An 11,242-nucleotide genomic window follows, 5' to 3' on the forward strand; every position below is an offset into this window, starting at 1 on the left:
CACCGATTACGACCTCAATAATAAACATAAAGTAGAATTATCACCTTTCTGACAATTTGAACAAAAACTGAAAATGTTTAAGTAGAATTTATGGCGGAGCTTTTGTATTGGATTGCATTAGATTCCACAGGTGTACCTAATGAAGTGGCCGGTGAGTGTAAATGGGAGATGATCCAACTTTGGAACAGACTTCAGAAATATGCCTAAACAGTGGCTCACTTGGAAGATTTTTAACTGGGACATTTTGAATGGACACCCCTGGATTAGGAGGTTAAATGTTAATTTTGTATGATCCATTAATTTTTTGTTTTTCAAAACAGGTTATAGTGTAATTTTCATGATGTTCAGCACAAATTGTTCCTTATGTATGAGGAAAGTTGATGTTTGGTACAAACTTTGACCACAGCATAGAGCCTCATGTGAAGAATTTAACCAAAAAGCCAAATGTTTTGGTGTGTTACAAGTACTAAAATCACTATAAAAAACATAACTATCTATCTGAAAACGTTTAAGTGCTATTAAGTGTGTGATGTTGTGTGGTCAGAGGTATCTGCTCCATTGCTAGAGTTTTATTTCTCATTCATTCTTCTTTTGTAAAAAAAAAAAAAAACAACAACAAAAAAAGACACATCTGTAGCTGTCCAGTCAAAATGTAGCAAGTCTCACAAGCTATAACATAACAAGCTCTAAACCCTAACTTCCAAAAAACAACTAACAAAAAAGTTTTAGAGTGTCAAAGGATATATTAAACTTACCAACTTTTTAAATGTGTGAATCTGTTTTGTTTATATATGCATAAATGGAGAAGTATATGTGTTAGTTCATGTAGTGTAGAGTAAGACGTTAAGCTAATTTTTAACTGATTAAGCTAATGTAAACCTAACAGACATTATTTAGCATGACTTTACTGGCATAATGTTTTGTTATTTGAGGTATATTGTGTAATTTTTGTGAAATTAAAATTGATTTCCACTCAATAATCAGCATTTAAAACATCCTTGTCACTACTTAAAGTACTTTCCTGTTCAAATCAGTGCAATTGGAAACCAATCATGTTTGATAGATAATAACATGGGTAAACTGAAGACTACGAATCAATGACTGACGGACTGGTGTCTCACTCTTCACTAGCGCGAGGTCAGAGGTCATACTCTTGACCCTTCACCGACCCCTTGACTCCAAACTGCACTGGGAGGAAATAACACTTTCCATCGTCCGAAGTGTTCTCAGATTGACTGATTGCCCTTATCATTTGACGGATCTGGTCCAATTCTCTTTCTCTGTCTCCGCTCCCCCACACTCTCTTGTCCCTGCCCGGCGCTCATAATTTGACTTTTTATCACCTCTCGCTGAAAGTTGGACCCAGCGCCATCCGTCATTACAGCACAACGCTGACAGCTCCTCACACATGCATGGATTTTTACATTTGACTCAATCCAGGGGCTTACTTTACTGTAACCGATTCAATATTCCTCAAATGAGCCCACCGATCTATGTACACGCCACAGTGGATGGGATGATCTATAGCACGGCCTTAATAGATTTCCCAGGCCTCAGAGCTCGGCTACTTTAGGGAAAGAGCATAATTTGTGCAATAAAAACATAATTATTCATTTGACTTGCTTGATAATATATGTTATTCACTTGTTCTTAGGCATTACAGCAAGAATGTGTGTATGAATTTTGCATGCTGGTATCTGTGTGCGTGTTTTAATCAACCTCAGGATTGAATTTCACCAGCTATAAATGAATCATTACTAAGTTTGTACGTAAAGTCCTTCAAGTAATAGAAATTCACTAGTTTCAAACTAGTGAGTTTAGAATAATAGGTCATGCTAAATTTTAACCGATTAAGCTAACGTTGACCTAACCGAGTTATTTGGTCATTTAGCATGACTTTATTGGCATAATGTTTTGTTCTTTGGGGTGTATTCAATACAACATAATTAACCAACATTTTGATCTGTCAAATCAGATATGTCAATCATACAGGTAATATGATCTTGTCTTGTCATATATTAGCAAGATAACGTTAACTTTGTCATTCTGTTCAGTTAGCTAAAACTAATCTCTACTTAAGAGCTAGTTGTAGCTAGTAGTTGCTAGCTGTGCGGTGCAACTCACTTTTCTCCACTCTGTAAGCACACATTTTATAACCAGGCTAAGCTTGAATTTATGAATAGCTTGATGAAACAGAGAGTTTAAACAAAAAGTTGTAAAACTCTAACAGACCCGTAACAAATTGAGATATATGACAGTAAACAACACAAACAGTGTTTCCAAGAACCAGATACCTTCTCTTTAAATAAATATGGTGCATATTTCCTGCAGCAGTATGAATCAAACGTTCATGTTAATGATATCATATTATAAATAAATCGCATCCCAATGCATAACAGTGGTGTGTATTTGTGCACAAAGCTATGCACTTTCCCGTGAGAGTGTGTGCCACAGAGGCAGCCGGAGAAAGGGAAATATTGTTTGTGTTTTTATTTTGTTTATATCTCCCTGCCTTTTATGGCCTGCGCTCAAGCTTTGCGAGTGCCAGAGAGGGTAAAAGAGAGGGAGAGAAAGAGAGTGTTCTCAATTTCCTTCTAAAAAGAAAATTCATTTGCAGTTGCTAATGTAATGTCATCGTTGTGTTTACTGAGCGTGGATGATGTATAGGGGATGTTGCATTGAGTGAGACTGCTTAATGATGCATAGAATTAAGTCTGTGGCTTTCAGCTGAGCTCCCCTCTCTCTCATACACTCCTCTCCCTCTTCCTCCCTCCCCTTCTCTCTTTCACACACACTCTTTCTCTACGACTCCCTATTCCCTTCCTCTTTCCTTCTCTCCTTTTTACCTCTCTCTTCGTTTAATCCCCACCCTCCTTCTCCTCCTCCTCCTCCTCCTCCTCCTCCTCACCAACCTCTCTCTTTCTCTCTGATACGAGCTGTCTTGGACTGTTGGCCACACGTTGCTCTGTGCTCTGTTGCCTAACTCCATCAATCACTACGAAGGGAGAGAAGAGAGTGTAGAGGGGTGGGATGGTGGCGGTGGCACGAGGGGGTGATAAAAAAGAATAAAAATAAGATATGGTTGGAAAAAAAATGAGCAGGATGAAAACACACATTGGGTATAGACAGGATCAGTTTTAGAAACCTGGAGGGAAGAGAGCAAACGAGTGGGAAGAACACCTCTTACATTTAATGATCCGCTGTGCACAGTGCCAGTCCAAATAACTGCCTGAATACTGTGTGAATATATAGATGCAACTGTGTTATTTCTGGCGGTAGCTATGATTGTAAGTGTGCTGGAGCCGGCCGGGTGCGATGATGATAATGATGATGATTATGATGATGTGATTTCAGTGCTTATGTTAACGGTTATTACCTGAGCGAGATGACTACCTGAGTGGGATGAGAGCTGAGTGGGAGGATTGTAGTTGCGGATGAGTTACAAGAGAGAGGAATCAAGAAAATATTTTTAGGTTACTACGGAAACACGTCCTTTAATTCATCCGATCTGGAAAGTGATGTAACCGAAATGCTGTTATTTTTGTTCTGCTGGTGTCTTTGTCTGTTTACTGCTTAAAAATTATGTATATTATTGTTGTGTATGTGCTTTAAGATATACTGAAATATTCAGATTGCTTTCTTGGAAATATCTCAGATACTGCAGAGTTGCAACGTACATTCTGACAGCTGTGATAGTCACATTTCATCACAAAAATCACATTTTCATATTTGATTGATCAAACTTCTCAGCTACAAGAAGCCACATTATTGCTTTTCTTTAATAAATAGACCAGTCCAAATACAAAAATTTGAAAAACATGATCAGTTATAATCAGAAAAGATCAATAGACAAGGAGATTTGTAAAGACATTACATGTGTTTGCAGTTCACCTGTGTGCATTTTGATTGGTTGTTCTCAGCTTATTGTTAGTATCGCTCCCACACACTTTGGCAAGAGGTTGTGGTGTCAAAGCTGCTCTTGTTTGGTTAATTTGTTGTGTCACAAGTAGTAGCTGTACACAATGGCCTTGCTCCTCGTGTTAGAAACTTCATTAGATTGAATTATGTGTAGCAAACTTAATAGCTTCTCAAGCAGTAGTGGAGGTGTACTAAGAGGACAGAGAGTTAAACAAGAAATAGGAAATGTTGAAACCAATCAAAGGGTAAGCGAAGTCTCCTGAACCACTTAATGGGCAAGTTCAATCATTAAATGGAGTATAATTTACAGAGGTATACTTCAGTATGAGGAGAAATTATATTGAAGGGTTCTTTCAAATGAATTCAGTCTGTAGTGCATGCCCTAATAATGTTTTATTAAGTTTAACTGGGGGAAAAAACACACATATACAGTATATAAAAGTGAGATACTAGTGGAGAAACAATATTATACTATATTTCAAATTTCTTGAAGCAAATGTTAATGTTGCCATTCAATTCTCTTCAGGTTTCAAAGACAAAGGAAAAACTTTCTTTTCTTGGCTGTCAAAGAATTGCTCCACTATGATAACTAACTAAACTGTATGCATGAGGATAAATATAAATGAAGCAATGAACTTATATATTGCATTATGTATCTTCACTATAGGGACACCTGCTGGACTTCTGCTCTCACCTTCACCCATCATCTATTGGATCCTGCAGTTATATTTTCCTAAAGTAAACATACTTCATACTAAACAAACATCAGTTTCGCAAAACTCATTAAAAACTATTTTAGCATTTGGGAGAAAAAAAATAGTTGTTTTCTTGATCTGTGGCAGCAAAATTAACATGAGAAAGTTGAACATTTCAGGAGAAATTCAAGAATAACAAATATTTGGATAATTCAGTGTTGACGTGCAGATAATAAAAAGTAAATGTGTCAATTAAGTGTATTGCATCCTCACACTTTATGTAACAACTGTGTATCCACATTGTGCCATCCAAACAAAGTGTGATTCATGAATTTTACACAATGGGGCTCAGTTTGACAAATATTTACTATACTTATCCTCAAGAAAATGAAAATGATGAAAATTCATTATTAATATTCTCAAAGTTATTGATCAGAGCACTAGGGTTTGGTCCACTCATGTCAGCCAGAAAGACAAAAAAATGACACCTTTACAGGCAACACTGCACAGACTTCAAGTTGTAAACGCTCACTTGACCAGCATTTAAAGTACGGTGCAAAATTATTATAATCCAAGTTGAAATACAGCTGAAAGACGTGATTTCTCAGTTTCAAAAAATCTGTTCTTGCCAACTGGAAATGGGAAAAATAACAAACATCTGCAAAAATATGAATTAAAATTGAAATGCAAACGATAACACTTGTTTATACGACATGGCCAAAAGTATGTGAACACCTCTTTCCATAGTTACACATGACACATTAATCCACATGTTTGGCTGTTTGATATTGTCCAGTATGAAATGGAAAGATGAGACTGAGATGTCAGCTCAGAGTCGGCCTGTTTAGAAACACACAAAAACACATTTTGTTTGCGTGTTGATTTTACAGTTTCTCTCTCACATCCCACTCCTTCATCTCTCTCTCTCTCTCTCTCTCTCTCTCTCTATCTCTTCCTCTCACTCACTCACTCCATTGCTCCATTGTGATCCAGCTGTCCACCCCATTCATCATCCCGCTCTCCCCCGCACAGAATTATTATTTCTTTGATGTGTTACTAGTTGAAAACAAATCAATTTTTCTGGCCATCAATTTATCATTTGGAATGGGGAGTCACACTTGAGTTGTAGGGGCAACCACATTTTCCCCGATTCCAACTTGCACTGGGCACTGTGTGTGTGTGTGTGTTTTTGTGTGTGTGTTTTTGTGTGTACACGCTGTATATGTGTGAGAAAAATGCGTGTATCCTGTTGTGATCAGAGCTTTGTGTAAATGCGAGATGCGGGATGAAAGAAATCAGAGGTAAATAGAAATGATGGGAGGAAAGAAAGAGAGGAGTAGTTTGGGAAAGTGATGGGATGAGAGAAAGGAGTGTGTGTGATTGTGTGTGTTTGTGTGTGTTTGTGTGTGTTTGTGTGTGTGTGTGTGTGTTTGTGTGTTTGTGTGTGCGTGTGTGTGTGAGAGAGAGAGACAGAGAGAGAGAGAGGGAGAGAGAGAGAGAGAGAGAGAGAGAGAGAGAGGGCTTCCCTCTTCTTCCAGTCACCCTCCTTCACCTAACGTCTGTGATAATTTATCACTCCTCCTAGCTTGGCTGACAAACTATTTGCAGGAAAATGAGTTTTTCCGCCATGGATTTGTCCTCTGGGAATAGAAAGGGGAGCTGCTGTGTTTTTATTCCATCGCACACACACACACACACAAACACACACACATACATCCACACACACAGATGAACGGTTGTTCACGTGCACACACACACGGACTGAGGTCTCCAGTATTTATTGGGGGGAGGGGGAGGTGGTTAAGATAAATGAGGTAAATTAATAGAGTCACTGAGGGAAAAGATCTGCTTCCGCACCAGCAGATCTGCAACTGACACACAAGAGATGAGCACATACCCCCCCCCCCCCCTTCTTTCTCTCTCTCATTCACTCTCTCTACTCCTCTCTCTTTCACCTGCCATCCTCTCCCTCCCTCCCTCTCTCACTTTGCTCCCCAGTCCTCCTGATCCCTCATTTGCCCTCCCACAGATGACAAATGTAACACTCAGACAAACAGCGATCAGGGCCATACAGCATAATGTCAGCTTAGATCAACACTGGGACAAAAGCAAATATCACAGCATCAACACTGCATTACAAGCACTCCACGTGCACGTGTGTATGTGTGTGCGCGCTTCTATGTATGTGTGCCATTATTACGGCAGCTGGCCTGGGTCACTGGATTCCAATCTCACTTTCAACCTCATCAACCAAGATATTGACAATGTGCTTGACGGAGAATTACATGACAGTAAAGGCCTAATTACGTTGCTATTACCCTGGGCTATCCATAATCGTCAAACATGACGCATCAGTGGGACATCACAGCAGTAAATCAGCGGGCGCTCCCTCTGTCTCTCTTAATGCCTGTTAGAATTACAGTGTTAACATTTCTTTCCACTTTATCGTCTGTTGACAACAGAGTCAGCCAAATACACTGAAGTCAGAAACGCTTACGTTATATCACTCTAATGAATGTAAAAGTGACTGTTTGAAAATATATGGGCTGCATAACTATAACCTATTTTTTTCTTACCTACCTCCCTATATGTAGCTTAACAGTAGACTGAGAATACAAAGATGATGCAGACAGACTGTCAAAAAAATGGTTTGATTGTCCTGTTCTCACACATGACATCTACATTTACCTCCATTGACAACACAGGTAAATAATTAAGCTTATTTTGACTGTTCACTCAGTCAACATCTAGCAACAGCTACCTCAGCTTGAGGTTGGAAGTCAATGCAGAAGTACCTTTTAATGCGATGTCATTGATGGCCACTAAAAATCCCTGGCTCTGATTGACTCCCATTCAAAAAGTGGCAACTTCTCTCCAGAAATACTAATACTAATATTTTCTTCAATGAGTCATTATGGTCTCAATTGTCTATTTTAAGTGCGCTGGTGGTAATTTTGGAAATGACTGCTCCGTTAATAAGATTTGAAGACTTACAGTAGCTTTAGTGTCTGCTGTGTGGGCGTTGATTGACAGCTGTGATTGACAGTTCGTTCACCTGCTGCTCTCCCCGCCTCCAGGACTCACACTGAGGCTATTTTTGCAGTATCTCAGTAAATTTAATGTTACTTGAATTACAATACCTGCCCTGTTAGCATCATTTAGCTAAAGTCGCTAATGTTAGCTTAAGCGTGCACCGCTCAGTGTTCTCAGTCCAGAGCATGTTTCCAGAGTGTGAAAGGCAACATCCTGCACTCCTTATTTGAAGGTTTTGGCTCCAAATGGAAAAGATGGCACCAACCACAAGCTGCAACTCTGGGCTTCAAACTGGCTCCACTGCAAACCAATGGGTGATGTCACACTTTGCTACGTCCATCTTTATATACAGTACATGATTATCAAGATTTTAGTTATAGATGGTTTACAGCTTTAGAGTCTGCTTGCATTATATGTCATATTTCAGCTAAATTGTATTTAGTAGGCCTGTAACTGACTCTGTCTTTTTGTTACTGTCCTTCCACAGAAGCTCAGCAGGGAAACACTGTCCAAGGAAACGGCGTTGAAAGATGTTGAAAGAATTATTGGTTGCTGTCATCATTCCTCTTCTCCATACTGGCCGTGAAGAGATCTCTACTTTAAAGCCACAGTTCTTGTTCTCTGCCTTTTAGCTACAGCAGTCTAAGTTAATCAAGTGGGTTTTTTCCAAAGTTACATTCTTTTTAGTAGTTTTAAATTGGAGCCAATTTGGAGTGGATCACTTCACGGCCAGCACGGACAGGAGCAGCAATCAATAACTCTCTCAATCTACATTGGCATAGATTGATAGCTACCGTCGAGGGCACTGGGGTCATGTCAGCTTGACAATATTTACTACAATATTTGCATTGCATGTAGTGGTGTGGGTGTTACACATCGTAGTCGATCCATGATCCATATGGATCGCCCCCCATGGTTCGGCAGGCATGTGAACTGCGGATTAATTGCAACATTTAATGTCTCATTTAAGACAACGTAAACAAACTGCTGGAAGTACAAGTCATGGACAGACAGCTGAGCAGCTAATTAGCTACATAGCTGCTAACTGACATTAGCGGTGCACTTTTCCCCAGTGAATGTTTCTTTGGTGGCTCGTTCAACAAGCTGCAGGACAAGACGTGTGTTCATGTTAACAAATTATCATCAAGTTTTGATGATGTGGACACAAAATGTTGTTTCATTCACTACCATGTTTAAAAGAGGAAAGTATCAGGCCTCATATTGCAATTTAATTTAACAATTGAGCATTGAGTATTTTATATATTTTATGTAAACATTAGACATCTTGAATGTTGTTTTCATTTAAGACCATGGGCAAAAGTTCCTTGCTGTAAATGTTTTACAGAATATATGGAAAACAATGTTTTATTTGTCCCTCCCCCTTTTTTTTGGCTGATCCATAAAATGATCCGATCCATGACTCAAATCCGTGATACGATCCAAACCGTGAGTTTTGTGATCAGTTGTCCCTTAACTGCATGTATGTCAGAAAGGTTAGTGTCAGCCTAAAAAATATGGCAAACTGTTTAGCATGAATAATGTAGTGTGTAGATTTCATTTAGATGGCTTTGCCCTCCCACCCTCATTACTGCCTGTGGTTGCAGAGAGAAACCGTATCCAGCTACAGTGAAGCAGCCGCGCCGATGAATGAATATGAATTTGGTGCTAATTACACTGTGAATAATTCACTGAAATGTTATTAACACAACAAAACCTGTAAAAAACTCATCTGACCCCTCCCACCCCACGCCGCCACCAATCAGAAACCAGCTCACATAAACATGAAGTCTGACTAAATGAATTAAAGATTCCATGTGGAATTTTTTTGCAAACAAACAAAGCTTCTGTTTGCATTCAGTGTTCATTTTCTCACCACAACACATTGATAACATCGAGTAACTAACAGCTACTAACAATCATGTTACATTACTTACATCTATGTTCACTAGCTGCACTCTTCTTCTCTTTCTTTGCTCACACATTTTTGCATTACTTGGTGCGTTACCACCAAATATTTGAGTGTTTGTTTACATTTTAACAAACAGTCTCCATTAAAAGTCTGCTGAATTAGCTTTTAGCAAGTCCTGTTTGTAATGTAGCCTACTATCACTGGATTACTTTCATACTGAAGAAACCTTTAAAATGTGATGATTCTCAGGCAAGTTCTGCAGCCTCTTTTTTCTATGATTTCAAAACATTTTCAAAACATTAAACACATATTCTTAAAATCACTTTGGCACATTTCGAACAGAATTTTCTCTTAAAGCAACATCCTCAAAACATTCTCACAATGTAGACCTTCGTAAACATGCCACATTGCAGGAACGTTTTATAAAATTATGAAAAGCAGTGAGGCATTCTTTCAAATCCAATGTTTTCCCAAAATCACAAAATTCATATAAGTCCAACGCTGCTGGCAGCTTTAATTTAGTTAGTAGTCCTCTGCCTTTTGGGCTCGGTCCCTAATGATAATAATAATTCAGTGTTGGATCTTGAAACTTGAATATAAGTTCACCACCAGTGGCAGATTTTTCTTAGTGACTTGTAATGTGGGTGAAAGGTCAGAAACATGTCTTTGAAATCACTGTTGGAACAATGACATGGAAAAATGCTAACGCCAACATACCGTTTTGGCCTATATGGGAACCGATGTGGACAGAAAAACATAAAACCATCAGGAGAGAAAGACCCAATAAAAGCTCATGAAATGGGCTGTTGTAACATCAGTTACAGAGGAGCACAGAGAATATTTGATTCCCCACCTCCTCCTGTGATGTTCATCCTGTCTGAATGGAACTTTACTCTTGTTTAAATCATAACATAATATTTGACAGAAGAGCTTCTACTTTCTAACATTCACAATAAAGTAAAGTAAAGTCATACAGTTGTTGTTTTTTTATTTTTTATTTTTTTATTTGTATTTTCATCTGGTATTTGTGATCAATTGAGGTTTAATTTAGTAGTTTCCAATCAGCCTGACCTGCATGTCTTTGTGTTGTGGGAGGAAACCCGAGAGCCGGGAGAAAACCCACGCGGACACGAGGAGAACATGCAAACTCCACACAGAAACAAGCAGAAACAGGCAGGTGGAGGTGTTTCTGTGAGGCTGCAGTGCTGATCACTGAGCCCGCGTGCCGCCCGGAAGGGGGAAGGAAGGAGGTTAGGAAAGGTGGAGGGGAGAGGGAGGAGAGGTAGAGGGGGAGAGGAGAGAGGGGAGGGGTTTAGGGGGAGAGGAGAGAGGGTGGGGTTTAGGGGGAGAGGAGAGAGGGGAGGGGTGAGGAGAGAGGTTGGCGGAGAGAGGTGAAAGGTAGAACGGAGTAGGAAGAGGAGTTGGGGGTAAAGGAAGATGAGGAAAGGGGGGAGGATGGGGGTGAGAGAGATGGAGGAGAGGAGGGAGGATGGAGAGAGGGAGGAAGGGTGGAGAGGTGAAGGGGTTCTGCTTGTTGTTCAGCCTCCGCTGGACAACAAGCAGTTTCCTCCACCTTTCTGTCGCTCTTCTTGCGTCTCCAGCCCCAAAAACCTGTTTTCTTCTCCTTGTTTTCTTTCTGTGTCTGTGCCATCTTCTCCTCTTTTTCTTTTTTCTTCTTTTCCAGCTT

Source organism: Thunnus maccoyii, chromosome 19, assembly GCF_910596095.1.
Source record: "Thunnus maccoyii chromosome 19, fThuMac1.1, whole genome shotgun sequence".
In the NCBI taxonomy this organism is placed as follows: Eukaryota; Metazoa; Chordata; class Actinopteri; order Scombriformes; family Scombridae; genus Thunnus; species Thunnus maccoyii.